This window comes from Cololabis saira, chromosome 4 (assembly GCF_033807715.1).
Source record: "Cololabis saira isolate AMF1-May2022 chromosome 4, fColSai1.1, whole genome shotgun sequence".
Lineage (NCBI taxonomy): Eukaryota > Metazoa > Chordata > Actinopteri > Beloniformes > Belonidae > Cololabis > Cololabis saira.
In genome coordinates this window covers 25,371,363-25,386,698 of record NC_084590.1, presented here as the reverse complement: position 1 = coordinate 25,386,698, position 15,336 = coordinate 25,371,363, and the positions used below count along the sequence as shown (strand labels likewise).

At 45.2% G+C, this 15,336-nt stretch overlaps 35 non-coding genes across 35 annotated transcripts; all 35 read left to right on the top strand.

Annotated features, from left to right (window-relative positions):
• The first annotated feature begins 1,770 nt into the window (after positions 1 to 1,770).
• trnan-guu (transfer RNA asparagine (anticodon GUU)) lies at positions 1,771 to 1,844 on the top strand. The gene has a single exon. It is a non-coding gene; the product is annotated as a tRNA-Asn (tRNA).
• A 325-nt stretch (positions 1,845 to 2,169) lies between these two features.
• trnan-guu (transfer RNA asparagine (anticodon GUU)) lies at positions 2,170 to 2,243 on the top strand. Its single transcript has one exon. It is a non-coding gene; the product is annotated as a tRNA-Asn (tRNA).
• Positions 2,244 to 2,565: 322 nt separating this feature from the next.
• Positions 2,566 to 2,639, top strand: trnan-guu (transfer RNA asparagine (anticodon GUU)). Its single transcript has one exon. It is a non-coding gene; the product is annotated as a tRNA-Asn (tRNA).
• A 326-nt stretch (positions 2,640 to 2,965) lies between these two features.
• On the top strand, positions 2,966 to 3,039 carry trnan-guu (transfer RNA asparagine (anticodon GUU)). The gene has a single exon. It is a non-coding gene; the product is annotated as a tRNA-Asn (tRNA).
• A 325-nt stretch (positions 3,040 to 3,364) lies between these two features.
• On the top strand, positions 3,365 to 3,438 carry trnan-guu (transfer RNA asparagine (anticodon GUU)). The gene has a single exon. It is a non-coding gene; the product is annotated as a tRNA-Asn (tRNA).
• Positions 3,439 to 3,760: 322 nt separating this feature from the next.
• trnan-guu (transfer RNA asparagine (anticodon GUU)) lies at positions 3,761 to 3,834 on the top strand. The gene has a single exon. It is a non-coding gene; the product is annotated as a tRNA-Asn (tRNA).
• Positions 3,835 to 4,160: 326 nt separating this feature from the next.
• Positions 4,161 to 4,234, top strand: trnan-guu (transfer RNA asparagine (anticodon GUU)). The gene has a single exon. It is a non-coding gene; the product is annotated as a tRNA-Asn (tRNA).
• Positions 4,235 to 4,554: 320 nt separating this feature from the next.
• Positions 4,555 to 4,628, top strand: trnan-guu (transfer RNA asparagine (anticodon GUU)). Its single transcript has one exon. It is a non-coding gene; the product is annotated as a tRNA-Asn (tRNA).
• Positions 4,629 to 4,953: 325 nt separating this feature from the next.
• Positions 4,954 to 5,027, top strand: trnan-guu (transfer RNA asparagine (anticodon GUU)). Its single transcript has one exon. It is a non-coding gene; the product is annotated as a tRNA-Asn (tRNA).
• Positions 5,028 to 5,349: 322 nt separating this feature from the next.
• Positions 5,350 to 5,423, top strand: trnan-guu (transfer RNA asparagine (anticodon GUU)). Its single transcript has one exon. It is a non-coding gene; the product is annotated as a tRNA-Asn (tRNA).
• Positions 5,424 to 5,749: 326 nt separating this feature from the next.
• Positions 5,750 to 5,823, top strand: trnan-guu (transfer RNA asparagine (anticodon GUU)). Its single transcript has one exon. It is a non-coding gene; the product is annotated as a tRNA-Asn (tRNA).
• Positions 5,824 to 6,148: 325 nt separating this feature from the next.
• Positions 6,149 to 6,222, top strand: trnan-guu (transfer RNA asparagine (anticodon GUU)). The gene has a single exon. It is a non-coding gene; the product is annotated as a tRNA-Asn (tRNA).
• Positions 6,223 to 6,544: 322 nt separating this feature from the next.
• trnan-guu (transfer RNA asparagine (anticodon GUU)) lies at positions 6,545 to 6,618 on the top strand. The gene has a single exon. It is a non-coding gene; the product is annotated as a tRNA-Asn (tRNA).
• Positions 6,619 to 6,944: 326 nt separating this feature from the next.
• trnan-guu (transfer RNA asparagine (anticodon GUU)) lies at positions 6,945 to 7,018 on the top strand. The gene has a single exon. It is a non-coding gene; the product is annotated as a tRNA-Asn (tRNA).
• A 325-nt stretch (positions 7,019 to 7,343) lies between these two features.
• Positions 7,344 to 7,417, top strand: trnan-guu (transfer RNA asparagine (anticodon GUU)). The gene has a single exon. It is a non-coding gene; the product is annotated as a tRNA-Asn (tRNA).
• Positions 7,418 to 7,739: 322 nt separating this feature from the next.
• On the top strand, positions 7,740 to 7,813 carry trnan-guu (transfer RNA asparagine (anticodon GUU)). The gene has a single exon. It is a non-coding gene; the product is annotated as a tRNA-Asn (tRNA).
• A 326-nt stretch (positions 7,814 to 8,139) lies between these two features.
• Positions 8,140 to 8,213, top strand: trnan-guu (transfer RNA asparagine (anticodon GUU)). The gene has a single exon. It is a non-coding gene; the product is annotated as a tRNA-Asn (tRNA).
• A 322-nt stretch (positions 8,214 to 8,535) lies between these two features.
• On the top strand, positions 8,536 to 8,609 carry trnan-guu (transfer RNA asparagine (anticodon GUU)). Its single transcript has one exon. It is a non-coding gene; the product is annotated as a tRNA-Asn (tRNA).
• A 322-nt stretch (positions 8,610 to 8,931) lies between these two features.
• Positions 8,932 to 9,005, top strand: trnan-guu (transfer RNA asparagine (anticodon GUU)). Its single transcript has one exon. It is a non-coding gene; the product is annotated as a tRNA-Asn (tRNA).
• Positions 9,006 to 9,325: 320 nt separating this feature from the next.
• trnan-guu (transfer RNA asparagine (anticodon GUU)) lies at positions 9,326 to 9,399 on the top strand. The gene has a single exon. It is a non-coding gene; the product is annotated as a tRNA-Asn (tRNA).
• Positions 9,400 to 9,725: 326 nt separating this feature from the next.
• On the top strand, positions 9,726 to 9,799 carry trnan-guu (transfer RNA asparagine (anticodon GUU)). Its single transcript has one exon. It is a non-coding gene; the product is annotated as a tRNA-Asn (tRNA).
• A 320-nt stretch (positions 9,800 to 10,119) lies between these two features.
• On the top strand, positions 10,120 to 10,193 carry trnan-guu (transfer RNA asparagine (anticodon GUU)). The gene has a single exon. It is a non-coding gene; the product is annotated as a tRNA-Asn (tRNA).
• Positions 10,194 to 10,514: 321 nt separating this feature from the next.
• trnan-guu (transfer RNA asparagine (anticodon GUU)) lies at positions 10,515 to 10,588 on the top strand. The gene has a single exon. It is a non-coding gene; the product is annotated as a tRNA-Asn (tRNA).
• A 320-nt stretch (positions 10,589 to 10,908) lies between these two features.
• On the top strand, positions 10,909 to 10,982 carry trnan-guu (transfer RNA asparagine (anticodon GUU)). Its single transcript has one exon. It is a non-coding gene; the product is annotated as a tRNA-Asn (tRNA).
• A 320-nt stretch (positions 10,983 to 11,302) lies between these two features.
• trnan-guu (transfer RNA asparagine (anticodon GUU)) lies at positions 11,303 to 11,376 on the top strand. The gene has a single exon. It is a non-coding gene; the product is annotated as a tRNA-Asn (tRNA).
• Positions 11,377 to 11,696: 320 nt separating this feature from the next.
• On the top strand, positions 11,697 to 11,770 carry trnan-guu (transfer RNA asparagine (anticodon GUU)). The gene has a single exon. It is a non-coding gene; the product is annotated as a tRNA-Asn (tRNA).
• A 326-nt stretch (positions 11,771 to 12,096) lies between these two features.
• On the top strand, positions 12,097 to 12,170 carry trnan-guu (transfer RNA asparagine (anticodon GUU)). Its single transcript has one exon. It is a non-coding gene; the product is annotated as a tRNA-Asn (tRNA).
• Positions 12,171 to 12,490: 320 nt separating this feature from the next.
• Positions 12,491 to 12,564, top strand: trnan-guu (transfer RNA asparagine (anticodon GUU)). The gene has a single exon. It is a non-coding gene; the product is annotated as a tRNA-Asn (tRNA).
• Positions 12,565 to 12,884: 320 nt separating this feature from the next.
• Positions 12,885 to 12,958, top strand: trnan-guu (transfer RNA asparagine (anticodon GUU)). Its single transcript has one exon. It is a non-coding gene; the product is annotated as a tRNA-Asn (tRNA).
• A 320-nt stretch (positions 12,959 to 13,278) lies between these two features.
• Positions 13,279 to 13,352, top strand: trnan-guu (transfer RNA asparagine (anticodon GUU)). The gene has a single exon. It is a non-coding gene; the product is annotated as a tRNA-Asn (tRNA).
• Positions 13,353 to 13,672: 320 nt separating this feature from the next.
• On the top strand, positions 13,673 to 13,746 carry trnan-guu (transfer RNA asparagine (anticodon GUU)). Its single transcript has one exon. It is a non-coding gene; the product is annotated as a tRNA-Asn (tRNA).
• A 322-nt stretch (positions 13,747 to 14,068) lies between these two features.
• Positions 14,069 to 14,142, top strand: trnan-guu (transfer RNA asparagine (anticodon GUU)). The gene has a single exon. It is a non-coding gene; the product is annotated as a tRNA-Asn (tRNA).
• Positions 14,143 to 14,468: 326 nt separating this feature from the next.
• On the top strand, positions 14,469 to 14,542 carry trnan-guu (transfer RNA asparagine (anticodon GUU)). The gene has a single exon. It is a non-coding gene; the product is annotated as a tRNA-Asn (tRNA).
• A 320-nt stretch (positions 14,543 to 14,862) lies between these two features.
• On the top strand, positions 14,863 to 14,936 carry trnan-guu (transfer RNA asparagine (anticodon GUU)). The gene has a single exon. It is a non-coding gene; the product is annotated as a tRNA-Asn (tRNA).
• Positions 14,937 to 15,256: 320 nt separating this feature from the next.
• Positions 15,257 to 15,330, top strand: trnan-guu (transfer RNA asparagine (anticodon GUU)). Its single transcript has one exon. It is a non-coding gene; the product is annotated as a tRNA-Asn (tRNA).
• The last annotated feature ends 6 nt before the right edge of the window (positions 15,331 to 15,336 follow it).

Sequence of the window (15,336 nt, the reverse complement as noted above, 5' to 3'; positions counted from 1 at the left end):
ATCTGCTGAAAGGGTACTGGCAGGTACCTCTGACCAGTAGGGCTTCTGACATCTCTGCCTTTGTGACCCCCGACCATTTCTTGCAGTACACGGTGATGGCCTTCGGAATGAGAAATGCACCCGCTACATTCCAGCGTCTGATGCAGATAGTGTTGGGGGACGTGCCTCAGTGTAAAGTGTACCTGGACGATGTGGTAGTGTATTCCACCGTCTGGGAGGAACATCTCTCTAGTCTGGCAGTGGTGTTTGAACGGCTTGCTGCAGCCTCTTTGACCCTTAACCTTGCCAAATGTGAGTTTGCTAAAGCAACCATCACCTATCTAGGGAAACAGGTTGGGCATGGCCGGGTGCGTCCTGTGGATGCAAAGGTCGCCGCGGTGCTGTCCTACCCAGCTCCCACTACCAGACGGGAGCTCTGCCGTTTCCTGGGCGTGACCGGCTACTATCGCTGTTTCTGTAGGAACTTCTCTGTGGTGGTTGCTCCGCTCACCAGGCTGTGTAGCCCTGCTGTGCTTGCTCCGCTCACCAGGCTGTGTAGCCCTGCTGTGCCATTCACGTGGGATGGGGAATGTCAGAAAGCCTTCGAAGCCGCTAAGTCTCTCCTCTGCAGTGCCCCTGTTTTATCTGCTCCTAACTTTGCTCTTCCCTTTAAGCTTGAGGTGGATGCCAGTGCTTCCGGGGCTGGTGCTGGGCTACTGCAGGAGGGCGAGGGGGAAGTGAACCATCCAGTATGCTACTTTTCAGTGAAGTTCAAGCGCCATCAGCTGAACTATTCCACCATCGAGAAGGAGACGCTGGCGATGCTACTGGCCCTCCAGCATTTCGAGGTGTATGTTGGCTCCAGTTCCTCTCCAGTGATTGTGTACACTGACCATAACCCTCTGGTGTTCCTCTCACGTATGTACAACCACAACCAGCGCCTGATGCGCTGGGCTCTGTTAGTGCAAGGCCTTAACATCGAGATCCAGCACAAGAAAGGGGCAGACAACGTCGTGGCGGACGCGCTGTCCCGTGGGTGAGCCAGTTATTGCACAATAACAAACCCGGAGGGGTTTGTTTTTATGGGGGGGGGGGAACACCAACAACCTCACGTCCCCATAGGCATAAGAGCGTGAGGGGAGTAACACAGGTGGGACCCGAAGGATAAAACGCATTTATTAAGAACAAACAAAACATAAAGCGGGCCCCCCCCCACTAGGAGAGCCGATCAACTGGTCTTCCAGACTTCAACCACAGCAGACTGGAGAAACCTGCCACACACACGGCTTCGTCACACACAAAGGCCCACACAGAGGCCGAACTGCAGCTCCCCCCAGGTATTTGTAGCTGGCCACGCCCAATCATGGCTGCTTGGCTGCAGGTGTGATCAATGAGTGGGAAGACAGGGAGCGGGACCTGGGAAGAGGCAGAGCAGAGCAACCACACACACACACACAAACAGACACAGAGGCCACAGGGCCGTAACAATTGATATTTAAAAAAAAAATAATATTAGTATATTATTATTGTTAGTTTTTTTATAAGTCTATTAGTATTAAAAAAAACTTCCCTAGTTTAGATCACATCTCCACAAACAATTCAAATCGACAGCAAAAAGTCAATAATTCAGAAAATTAGATTATTTTTAAAGTGCTCCAACTCTTTGTACGGAAATGCGTACTGACACCTGAAGTTGCTGTAATTTGTAAACGGTCACCAAACGAATGTGAAGGAAAGTAAGGGCGGAGTTACATGTACGGCCACGCCCACCCAAGAGCATGGCAGGCCTCTGTCTCTGTGGCGCAATTGGTTAGCGCGTTCGGCTGTTAACCGAAAGGATGGTGGTTCAAGCCCACCCAGGGACGTGCATTGATTAGGGCCTTTGTCAAGCTTAATAACAACACTAGGCTATCAGATATTGTCCTTTTTTGCCAAATGTACACAGGAATTTAACCTGGTAAAAACAGCACCACTGTGCATTCACACCTCCACAAACAATTCAAATCGACAGCACAAAGTCAATAATTCAGAGAATTAGATTATTTTTAAAGTGCTCCAACTCTTTGTACGTAAATGCGTACTGACACCTAAGTTGCTGTAATTTGTAAACGGTCACTAAACGAATGTGAAGGAAAGTAAGGGCGGAGTTACATGTACGGCCACGCCCACCCAAGAGCATGGCAGGCCTCTGTCTCTGTGGCGCAATTGGTTAGCGCGTTCGGCTGTTAACCGAAAGGATGGTGGTTCAAGCCCACCCAGGGACGTGCATTGATTTGGACCTTTGTCAAGCTTGATACTACATTATCAGATATTGTCCTTTTTGTCGCCAAATGTACACAGGAATTTAACCTGGTAAAAACAGCACCACTGTGCATTCACACCTCCACAAACAATTCAAATCAACAGCACAAAGTCAATAATTCAGAGAATTAGATTATTTTTAAAGTGCTCCAACTCTTTGTACGGAAATGCGTACTGACACCTGAAGTTGCTGTAATTTGTAAACGGTCACCAAACGAATGTGAAGGAAAGTACGGGTAGAGTTACATGTACGGCCACGCACACCCAAGAGCATGGCAGGCCTCTGTCTCTGTGGCGCAATTGGTTAGCGCGTTCGGCTGTTAACCGAAAGGATGGTGGTTCAAGCCCACCCAGGGACGTGCATTGATTAGGGCCTTTGTCAAGCTTAATAACAACACTAGGCTATCAGATATTGTCCTTTTTTGCCAAATGTACACAGGAATTTAACCTGGTAAAAACAGCACCACTGTGCATTCACACCTCCACAAACAATTCAAATCGACAGCACAAAGTCAATAATTCAGAGAATTAGATTATTTTTAAAATGCTCCAACTCTTTGTACGGAAATGCGTACTGACACCTGAAGTTGCTGTAATTTGTAAACGGTCACCAAACGAATGTGAAGGAAAGTAGGGGCGGAGTAACATGTATGGCCACGCCCACCCAAGAGCATGGCAGGCCTCTGTCTCTGTGGCGCAATTGGTTAGCGCGTTCGGCTGTTAACCGAAAGGATGGTGGTTCAAGCCCACCCAGGGACGTGCATTGATTAGGGCCTTTGTCAAGCTTAATAACAACACTAGGCTATCAGATATTGTCCTTTTTTGCCAAATGTACACAGGAATTTAACCTGGTAAAAACAGCACCACTGTGCATTCACACCTCCACAAACAATTCAAATCGACAGCACAAAGTCAATAATTCAGAGAATTAGATTATTTTTAAAGTGCTCCAACTCTTTGTACGTAAATGCGTACTGACACCTAAGTTGCTGTAATTTGTAAACGGTCACTAAACGAATGTGAAGGAAAGTAAGGGCGGAGTTACATGTACGGCCACGCCCACCCAAGAGCATAGCAGGCCTCTGTCTCTGTGGCGCAATTGGTTAGCGCGTTCGGCTGTTAACCGAAAGGATGGTGGTTCAAGCCCACCCAGGGACGTGCATTGATTTGGACCTTTGTCAAGCTTGATACTACATTATCAGATATTGTCCTTTTTTTCGCCAAATGTACACAGGAATTTAACCTGGTAAAAACAGCACCACTGTGCATTCACACCTCCACAAACAATTCAAATCAACAGCACAAAGTCAATAATTCAGAGAATTAGATTATTTTTAAAGTGCTCCAACTCTTTGTACGGAAATGCGTACTGACACCTGAAGTTGCTGTAATTTGTAAACGGTCACCAAACGAATGTGAAGGAAAGTAGGGGCGGAGTTACATGTATGGCCACGCCCACCCAAGAGCATGGCAGGCCTCTGTCTCTGTGGCGCAATTGGTTAGCGCGTTCGGCTGTTAACCGAAAGGATGGTGGTTCAAGCCCACCCAGGGACGTGCGTTGATTTGGACCTTTGTCAAGCTTAATAACAACACTAGGCTATCAGATATTGCCCTTTTTTGCCAAATGTACACAGGAATTTAACCTGGTAAAAACAGCACCACTGTGCATTCACAACTCCACAAACAATTCAAATCGACAGCACAAAGTCAATAATTCAGAGAATTAGATTATTTTTAAAATGCTCCAACTCTTTGTACGGAAATGCGTACTGACACCTGAAGTTGCTGTAATTTGTAAACGGTCACCAAACGAATGTGAAGGAAAGTAGGGGCGGAGTTACATGTACGGCCACGCCCACCCAAGAGCATGGCAGGCCTCTGTCTCTGTGGCGCAATTGGTTAGCGCGTTCGGCTGTTAACCGAAAGGATGGTGGTTCAAGCCCACCCAGGGACGTGCATGGATTTGGACCTTTGTCAAGCTTGATACTAGGCTATCAGATATTGTCCTTTTTTGCCAAATGTACACAGGAATTTAACCTGGTAAAAACAGCACCACTGTACATTCACATCTCCACAAACAATTCAAATCGACAGCAAAAAGTCAATAATTCAGAAAATTAGATTATTTTTAAAGTGCTCCAACTCTTTGTACGGAAATGCGTACTGACACCTGAAGTTGCTGTAATTTGTAAACGGTCACCAAACGAATGTGAAGGAAAGTAAGGGCGGAGTTACATGTACGGCCACGCCCACCCAAGAGCATGGCAGGCCTCTGTCTCTGTGGCGCAATTGGTTAGCGCGTTCGGCTGTTAACCGAAAGGATGGTGGTTCAAGCCCACCCAGGGACGTGCATTGATTAGGGCCTTTGTCAAGCTTAATAACAACACTAGGCTATCAGATATTGTCCTTTTTTGCCAAATGTACACAGGAATTTAACCTGGTAAAAACAGCACCACTGTGCATTCACACCTCCACAAACAATTCAAATCGACAGCACAAAGTCAATAATTCAGAGAATTAGATTATTTTTAAAGTGCTCCAACTCTTTGTACGTAAATGCGTACTGACACCTAAGTTGCTGTAATTTGTAAACGGTCACTAAACGAATGTGAAGGAAAGTAAGGGCGGAGTTACATGTACGGCCACGCCCACCCAAGAGCATGGCAGGCCTCTGTCTCTGTGGCGCAATTGGTTAGCGCGTTCGGCTGTTAACCGAAAGGATGGTGGTTCAAGCCCACCCAGGGACGTGCATTGATTTGGACCTTTGTCAAGCTTGATACTACATTATCAGATATTGTCCTTTTTTTCGCCAAATGTACACAGGAATTTAACCTGGTAAAAACAGCACCACTGTGCATTCACACCTCCACAAACAATTCAAATCAACAGCACAAAGTCAATAATTCAGAGAATTAGATTATTTTTAAAGTGCTCCAACTCTTTGTACGGAAATGCGTACTGACACCTGAAGTTGCTGTAATTTGTAAACGGTCACCAAACGAATGTGAAGGAAAGTACGGGTAGAGTTACATGTACGGCCACGCACACCCAAGAGCATGGCAGGCCTCTGTCTCTGTGGCGCAATTGGTTAGCGCGTTCGGCTGTTAACCGAAAGGATGGTGGTTCAAGCCCACCCAGGGACGTGCATTGATTAGGGCCTTTGTCAAGCTTAATAACAACACTAGGCTATCAGATATTGTCCTTTTTTGCCAAATGTACACAGGAATTTAACCTGGTAAAAACAGCACCACTGTGCATTCACACCTCCACAAACAATTCAAATCGACAGCACAAAGTCAATAATTCAGAGAATTAGATTATTTTTAAAATGCTCCAACTCTTTGTACGGAAATGCGTACTGACACCTGAAGTTGCTGTAATTTGTAAACGGTCACCAAACGAATGTGAAGGAAAGTAGGGGCGGAGTAACATGTATGGCCACGCCCACCCAAGAGCATGGCAGGCCTCTGTCTCTGTGGCGCAATTGGTTAGCGCGTTCGGCTGTTAACCGAAAGGATGGTGGTTCAAGCCCACCCAGGGACGTGCATTGATTAGGGCCTTTGTCAAGCTTAATAACAACACTAGGCTATCAGATATTGTCCTTTTTTGCCAAATGTACACAGGAATTTAACCTGGTAAAAACAGCACCACTGTGCATTCACACCTCCACAAACAATTCAAATCGACAGCACAAAGTCAATAATTCAGAGAATTAGATTATTTTTAAAGTGCTCCAACTCTTTGTACGTAAATGCGTACTGACACCTAAGTTGCTGTAATTTGTAAACGGTCACTAAACGAATGTGAAGGAAAGTAAGGGCGGAGTTACATGTACGGCCACGCCCACCCAAGAGCATGGCAGGCCTCTGTCTCTGTGGCGCAATTGGTTAGCGCGTTCGGCTGTTAACCGAAAGGATGGTGGTTCAAGCCCACCCAGGGACGTGCATTGATTTGGACCTTTGTCAAGCTTGATACTACATTATCAGATATTGTCCTTTTTTTCGCCAAATGTACACAGGAATTTAACCTGGTAAAAACAGCACCACTGTGCATTCACACCTCCACAAACAATTCAAATCAACAGCACAAAGTCAATAATTCAGAGAATTAGATTATTTTTAAAGTGCTCCAACTCTTTGTACGGAAATGCGTACTGACACCTGAAGTTGCTGTAATTTGTAAACGGTCACCAAACGAATGTGAAGGAAAGTACGGGTAGAGTTACATGTACGGCCACGCACACCCAAGAGCATGGCAGGCCTCTGTCTCTGTGGCGCAATTGGTTAGCGCGTTCGGCTGTTAACCGAAAGGATGGTGGTTCAAGCCCACCCAGGGACGTGCATTGATTAGGGCCTTTGTCAAGCTTAATAACAACACTAGGCTATCAGATATTGTCCTTTTTTGCCAAATGTACACAGGAATTTAACCTGGTAAAAACAGCACCACTGTGCATTCACACCTCCACAAACAATTCAAATCGACAGCACAAAGTCAATAATTCAGAGAATTAGATTATTTTTAAAATGCTCCAACTCTTTGTACGGAAATGCGTACTGACACCTGAAGTTGCTGTAATTTGTAAACGGTCACCAAACGAATGTGAAGGAAAGTAGGGGCGGAGTAACATGTATGGCCACGCCCACCCAAGAGCATGGCAGGCCTCTGTCTCTGTGGCGCAATTGGTTAGCGCGTTCGGCTGTTAACCGAAAGGATGGTGGTTCAAGCCCACCCAGGGACGTGCATTGATTAGGGCCTTTGTCAAGCTTAATAACAACACTAGGCTATCAGATATTGTCCTTTTTTGCCAAATGTACACAGGAATTTAACCTGGTAAAAACAGCACCACTGTGCATTCACACCTCCACAAACAATTCAAATCGACAGCACAAAGTCAATAATTCAGAGAATTAGATTATTTTTAAAGTGCTCCAACTCTTTGTACGTAAATGCGTACTGACACCTAAGTTGCTGTAATTTGTAAACGGTCACTAAACGAATGTGAAGGAAAGTAAGGGCGGAGTTACATGTACGGCCACGCCCACCCAAGAGCATAGCAGGCCTCTGTCTCTGTGGCGCAATTGGTTAGCGCGTTCGGCTGTTAACCGAAAGGATGGTGGTTCAAGCCCACCCAGGGACGTGCATTGATTTGGACCTTTGTCAAGCTTGATACTACATTATCAGATATTGTCCTTTTTTTCGCCAAATGTACACAGGAATTTAACCTGGTAAAAACAGCACCACTGTGCATTCACACCTCCACAAACAATTCAAATCAACAGCACAAAGTCAATAATTCAGAGAATTAGATTATTTTTAAAGTGCTCCAACTCTTTGTACGGAAATGCGTACTGACACCTGAAGTTGCTGTAATTTGTAAACGGTCACCAAACGAATGTGAAGGAAAGTAGGGGCGGAGTTACATGTATGGCCACGCCCACCCAAGAGCATGGCAGGCCTCTGTCTCTGTGGCGCAATTGGTTAGCGCGTTCGGCTGTTAACCGAAAGGATGGTGGTTCAAGCCCACCCAGGGACGTGCGTTGATTTGGACCTTTGTCAAGCTTAATAACAACACTAGGCTATCAGATATTGCCCTTTTTTGCCAAATGTACACAGGAATTTAACCTGGTAAAAACAGCACCACTGTGCATTCACAACTCCACAAACAATTAAAATCGACAGCACAAAGTCAATAATTCAGAGAATTAGATTATTTTTAAAATGCTCCAACTCTTTGTACGGAAATGCGTACTGACACCTGAAGTTGCTGTAATTTGTAAACGGTCACCAAACGAATGTGAAGGAAAGTAGGGGCGGAGTTACATGTACGGCCACGCCCACCCAAGAGCATGGCAGGCCTCTGTCTCTGTGGCGCAATTGGTTAGCGCGTTCGGCTGTTAACCGAAAGGATGGTGGTTCAAGCCCACCCAGGGACGTGCATGGATTTGGACCTTTGTCAAGCTTGATACTACATTATCAGATATTGTCCTTTTTTTCGCCAAATGTACACAGGAATTTAACATGGTAAAAACAGCACCACTGTGCATTCACACCTCCACAAACAATTCAAATCAACAGCACAAAGTAAATAATTCAGAGAATTAGATTATTTTTAAAGTGCTCCAACTCTTTGTACGGAAATGCGTACTGACACCTGAAGTTGCTGTAATTTGTAAACGGTCACTAAACGAATGTGAAGGAAAGTAAGGGCGGAGTTACATGTACGGCCACGCCCACCCAAGAGCATGGCAGGCCTCTGTCTCTGTGGCGCAATTGGTTAGCGCGTTCGGCTGTTAACCGAAAGGATGGTGGTTCAAGCCCACCCAGGGACGTGCCTTGAGTAGGGCCTTTGTCAAGCTTAATAACAACACTAGGCTATCAGATATTGCCCTTTTTTGCCAAATGTACAGAGGAATTTAACCTGGTAAAAACAGCACCACTGTGCACACCTCTACAATCAATTCAAATCGACAGCACAAAGTCAATAATTCAGAGAATTAGATTATTTTTAAAATGCTCCAACTCTTTGTACGGAAATGCGTACTGACACTTGAAGTTGCTGTAATTTGTAAACGGTCACCAAACGAATGTGAAGGAAAGTAGGGGCGGAGTTACATGTACGGCCACGCCCACCCAAGAGCATGGCAGGCCTCTGTCTCTGTGGCGCAATTGGTTAGCGCGTTCGGCTGTTAACCGAAAGGATGGTGGTTCAAGCCCACCCAGGGACGTGCATTGATTTGGACCTTTGTCAAGCTTGATACTAGGCTATCAGATATTGTCCTTTTTTGCCAAATGTACACAGGAATTTAACCTGGTAAAAACAGCACCACTGTGCATTCACACCTCCACAAACAATTCAAATCAACAGCACAAAGTCAATAATTCAGAGAATTAGATTATTTTTAAAGTGCTCCAACTCTTTGTACGGAAATGCGTACTGACACCTGAAGTTGCTGTAATTTGTAAACGGTCACCAAACGAATGTGAAGGAAAGTAGGGGCGGAGTTACATGTATGGCCACGCCCACCCAAGAGCATGGCAGGCCTCTGTCTCTGTGGCGCAATTGGTTAGCGCGTTCGGCTGTTAACCGAAAGGATGGTGGTTCAAGCCCACCCAGGGACGTGCATTGATTTGGACCTTTGTCATGCTTAATAACAACACTAGGCTATCAGATATTGCCCTTTTTTGCCAAATGTACACAGGAATTTAACCTGGTAAAAACAGCACCACTGTACATTCACAACTCCACAAACAATTCAAATCGACAGCACAAAGTCAATAATTCAGAGAATTAGATTATTTTTAAAATGCTCCAACTCTTTGTACGGAAATGCGTACTGACACCTGAAGTTGCTGTAATTTGTAAACGGTCACCAAACGAATGTGAATGAAAGTAGGGGCGGAGTTACATGTACGGCCACGCCCACCCAAGAGCATGGCAGGCATCTGTCTCTGTGGCGCAATTGGTTAGCGCGTTCGGCTGTTAACCGAAAGGATGGTGGTTCAAGCCCACCCAGGGACGTGCATCGATTTGGACCTTTGTCAAGCTTGGTACTAGGCTATCAGATATTGTCCTTTTTTGCCAAATGTACACAGGAATTTAACCTGGTAAAAACAGCACCACTGTGCATTCACACCTCCACAAACAATTCAAATCGACAGCAAAAAGTCAATAATCCAGAGAATTAGATTATTTTTAAAGTGCTCCAACTCTTTGTACGGAAATGCGTACTGACACCTGAAGTTGCTGTAATTTGTAAACGGTCACCAAACGAATGTGAAGGAAAGTAGGGGCGGAGTTACATGTACGGCCACGCCCACCCAAGAGCATGGCAGGCCTCTGTCTCTGTGGCGCAATTGGTTAGCGCGTTCGGCTGTTAACCGAAAGGATGGTGGTTCAAGCCCACCCAGGGACATGCATTGATTTGGACCTTTGTCAAGCTTGATACTAGGCTATCAGATATTGTCCTTTTTTGCCAAATGTACACAGGAATTTAACCTGGTAAAAACAGCACCACTGTGCATTCACACCTCCACAAACAATTCAAATCAACAGCACAAAGTCAATAATTCAGAGAATTAGATTATTTTTAAAGTGCTCCAACTCTTTAGTACGGAAATGCGTACTGACACCGGAAGTTGCTGTAATTTGTAAACGGTCACCAAAAGAATGTGAAGGAAAGTACGGGTGGAGTTACATGTACGGCCACGCCCACCCGAAAGCATGGCAGGCCTCTGTCTCTGTGGCGCAATTGGTTAGCGCGTTCGGCTGTTAACCGAAAGGATGGTGGTTCAAGCCCACCCAGGGACGTGCATTGATTTGGACCTTTGTCAAGCTTGATACTAGGCTATCAGATATTGTCCTTTTTTGCCAAATGTACACAGGAATTTAACCTGGTAAAAACAGCACCACTGTACATTCACACCTCCACAAACAATTCAAATCGACAGCAAAAAGTCAATAATCCAGAGAATTAGATTATTTTTAAAGTGCTCCAACTCTTTGTACGGAAATGCGTACTGACACCTGAAGTTGCTGTAATTTGTAAACGGTCACCAAACGAATGTGAAGGAAAGTAGGGGCGGAGTTACATGTACGGCCACGCCCACCCAAGAGCATGGCAGGCCTCTGTCTCTGTGGCGCAATTGGTTAGCGCGTTCGGCTGTTAACCGAAAGGATGGTGGTTCAAGCCCACCCAGGGACATGCATTGATTTGGACCTTTGTCAAGCTTGATACTAGGCTGTCAGATATTGTCCTTTTTTGCCAAATGTACACAGGAATTTAACCTGGTAAAAACAGCACCACTGTACATTCACACCTCCACAAACAATTCAAATGGACAGCAAAAAGTCAATAATTCAGAGAATTAGATTATTTTTAAAGTGCTCCAACTCTTTGTACGGAAATGCGTACTGACACCTGAAGTTGCTGTAATTTGTAAACGGTCACTAAACCAATGTGAAGGAAAGTAAGGGCGGAGTTACATGTACGGCCACGCCCACCCAAGAGCATGGCAGGCCTCTGTCTCTGTGGCGCAATTGGTTAGCGCGTTCGGCTGTTAACCGAAAGGATGGTGGTTCAAGCCCACCCAGGGACGTGCATTGATTTGGACCTTTGTCAAGCTTGATACTAGGCTATCAGATATTGTCCTTTTTTGCCAAATGTACACAGGAATTTGACCTGGTAAAAAAAGCACCACTGTGCATTCACACCTCCACAAACAATTCAAATCAACAGCACAAAGTCAATAATTCAGAGAATTAGATTATTTTTAAAGTGCTCCAACTCTTTGTACGGAAATGCGTACTGACACCTGAAGTTGCTGTAATTTGTAAACGGTCACCAAACGAATGTGAAGGAAAGTACGGGTGGAGTTACATGTACGGCCACGCCCACCCAATAGCATGGCAGGCCTCTGTATCTGTGGCGCAATTGGTTAGCGCGTTCGGCTGTTAACCGAAAGGATGGTGGTTCAAGACCACCCAGGGACGTGCATTGATTAGGGCCTTTGTCATGCTTAATAACAACACTAGGCTATCAGATATTGCCCTTTTTTGCCAAATGTACACAGGAATTTAACCTGGTAAAAACAGCACCACTGTACATTCACAACTCCACAAACAATTCAAATCGACAGCACAAAGTCAATAATTCAGAGAATTAGATTATTTTTAAAATGCTCCAACTCTTTGTACGGAAATGCGTACTGACACCTGAAGTTGCTGTAATTTGTAAACGGTCACCAAACGAATGTGAATGAAAGTAGGGGCGGAGTTACATGTACGGCCACGCCCACCCAAGAGCATGGCAGGCATCTGTCTCTGTGGCGCAATTGGTTAGCGCGTTCGGCTGTTAACCGAAAGGATGGTGGTTCAAGCCCACCCAGGGACGTGCATCGATTTGGACCTTTGTCAAGCTTGGTACTAGGCTATCAGATATTGTCCTTTTTTGCCAAATGTACACAGGAATTTAACCTGGTAAAAACAGCACCACTGTGCATTCACACCTCCACAAACAATTCAAATCAACAGCACAAAGTCAATAATTCAGAGAATTAGATTATTTTTAAAGTGCTCCAACTCTTTGTACGGAAATGCGTACTGACACCTGAAGTTGCTGTAATTTGTAAACGGTCACCAAACGAATGTGAAGGAAAGTAGGGGCGGAGTTACATGTATGGCCACGCTCACCCAAGAGCATGGCAGGCCTCTGTCTCTGTGGCGCAATTGGTTAGCGCGTTCGGCTGTTAACCGAAAGGATGGTGGTTCAAGCCCACCCAGGGACGTGCATTGATTTGGACCTTTGTCAAGCTTGATACTAGGCTATCAGATATTGTCCTTTTTTGCCAAATGTACACAGGAATTTAACCTGGTAAAAACAGCACCACTGTGCATTCACACCTCCACAAACAATTCAAATCAACAGCACAAAGTCAATAATTCAGAGAATTAGATTATTTTTAAAGTGCTCCAACTCTTTGTACGGAAATGCGTACTGACACCGGAAGTTGCTGTAATTTGTAAACGGTCACCAAAAGAATGTGAAGGAAAGTACGGGTGGAGTTACATGTACGGCCACGCCCACCCGAAAGCATGGCAGGCCTCTGTCTCTGTGGCGCAATTGGTTAGCGCGTTCGGCTGTTAACCGAAAGGATGGTGGTTCAAGCCCACCCAGGGACGTGCATTGATTTGGACCTTTGTCAAGCTTGATACTAGGCTATCAGATATTGTCCTTTTTTGCCAAATGTACACAGGAATTTAACCTGGTAAAAACAGCACCACTGTGCATTCACACCTCCACAAACAATTCAAATCAACAGCACAAAGTCAATAATTCAGAGAATTAGATTATTTTTAAAGTGCTCCAACTCTTTGTACGGAAATGCGTACTGACACCTGAAGTTGCTGTAATTTGTAAACGGTCACCAAACGAATGTGAAGGAAAGTAGGGGCGGAGTTACATGTATGGCCACGCCCACCCAAGAGCATGGCAGGCCTCTGTCTCTGTGGCGCAATTGGTTAGCGCGTTCGGCTGTTAACCGAAAGGATGGTGGTTCAAGCCCACCCAGGGACGTGCATTGATTTGGACCTTTGTCAAGCTTGATACTAGGCTATCAGATATTGTCCTTTTTTGTCAAATGTACACAGGAATTTAACCTGGTAAAAACAGCACCACTGTACATTCACACCTCCACAAACAATTCAAATCGACAGCAAAAAGTCAATAATCCAGAGAATTAGATTATTTTTAAAGTGCTCCAACTCTTTGTACGGAAATGCGTACTGACACCTGAAGTTGCTGTAATTTGTAAACGGTCACTAAACGAATGTGAAGGAAAGTAAGGGCGGAGTTACATGTAGGGCCACGCCCACCCAAGAGCATGGCAGGCCTCTGTCTCTGTGGCGCAATTGGTTAGCGCGTTCGGCTGTTAACCGAAAGGATGGTGGTTCAAGCCCACCCAGGGACGTGCCTTGAGTAGGGCCTTTGTCAAGCTTAATAACAACACTAGGCTATCAGATATTGCCCTTTTTTGCCAAATGTACAGAGGAATTTAACCTGGTAAAAACAGCACCACTGTGCACACCTCTACAATCAATTCAAATCGACAGCACAAAGTCAATAATTCAGAGAATTAGATTATTTTTTAAATGCTCCAACTCTTTGTACGGAAATGCGTACTGACACTTGAAGTTGCTGTAATTTGTAAACGGTCACCAAACGAATGTGAAGGAAAGTAGGGGCGGAGTTACATGTACGGCCACGCCCACCCAAGAGCATGGCAGGCCTCTGTCTCTGTGGCGCAATTGGTTAGCCCGTTCGGCTGTTAACCGAAAGGATGGTGGTTCAAGCCCACCCAGGGACGTGCATTGATTAGGGCCTTTGTCAAGCTTAATAACAACACTAGGCTATCAGATATTGTCCTTTTTTGCCAAATGTACACAGGAATTTAACCTGGTAAAAACAGCACCACTGTGCATTCACACCTCCACAAACAATTCAAATCGACAGCACAAAGTCAATAATTCAGAGAATTAGATTATTTCTAAAGTGCTCCAACTCTTTGTACGTAAATGTGTACTGACACTTGAAGTTGCTGTAATTTGTAAACGGTCACCAAACGAATGTGAAGGAAAGTACGGGTGGAGTTACATGTACGGCCACGCCCACCCAAGAGCATGGCAGGCCTCTGTCTCTGTGGCGCAATTGGTTAGCGCGTTCGGCTGTTAACCGAAAGGATGGTGGTTCAAGCCCACCCAGGGACGTGCATTGATTTGGACCTTTGTCAAGCTTGATACTAGGCTATCAGATATTGTCCTTTTTTGCCAAATGTACACAGGAATTTAACCTGGTAAAAACAGCACCACTGTACATTCACACCTCCACAAACAATTCAAATGGACAGCAAAAAGTCAATAATTCAGAGAATTAGATTATTTTTAAAGTGCTCCAACTCTTTGTACGGAAATGCGTACTGACACCTGAAGTTGCTGTAATTTGTAAACGGTCACTAAACCAATGTGAAGGAAAGTAAGGGCGGAGTTACATGTACGGCCACGCCCACCCAAGAGCATGGCAGGCCTCTGTCTCTGTGGCGCAATTGGTTAGCGCGTTCGGCTGTTAACCGAAAGGATGGTGGTTCAAGCCCACCCAGGGACGTGCATTGATTTGGACCTTTGTCAAGCTTGATACTAGGCTATCAGATATTGTCCTTTTTTGCCAAATGTACACAGGAATTTAACCTGGTAAAAACAGCACCACTGTGCATTCACACCTCCACAAACAATTCAAATCAACAGCACAAAGTCAATAATTCAGAGAATTAGATTATTTTTAAAGTGCTCCAACTCTTTGTACGGAAATGCGTACTGACACCTGAAGTTGCTGTAATTAGTAAACGGTCACCAAACGAATGTGAAGGAAAGTACGGGTGGAGTTACATGTACGGCCACGCCCACCCGAAAGGATGGCAGGCCTCTGTCTCTGTGGCGCAATTGGTTAGCGCGTTCGGCTGTTAACCGAAAGGATGGTGGTTCAAGCACACCCAGGGACGTGCATT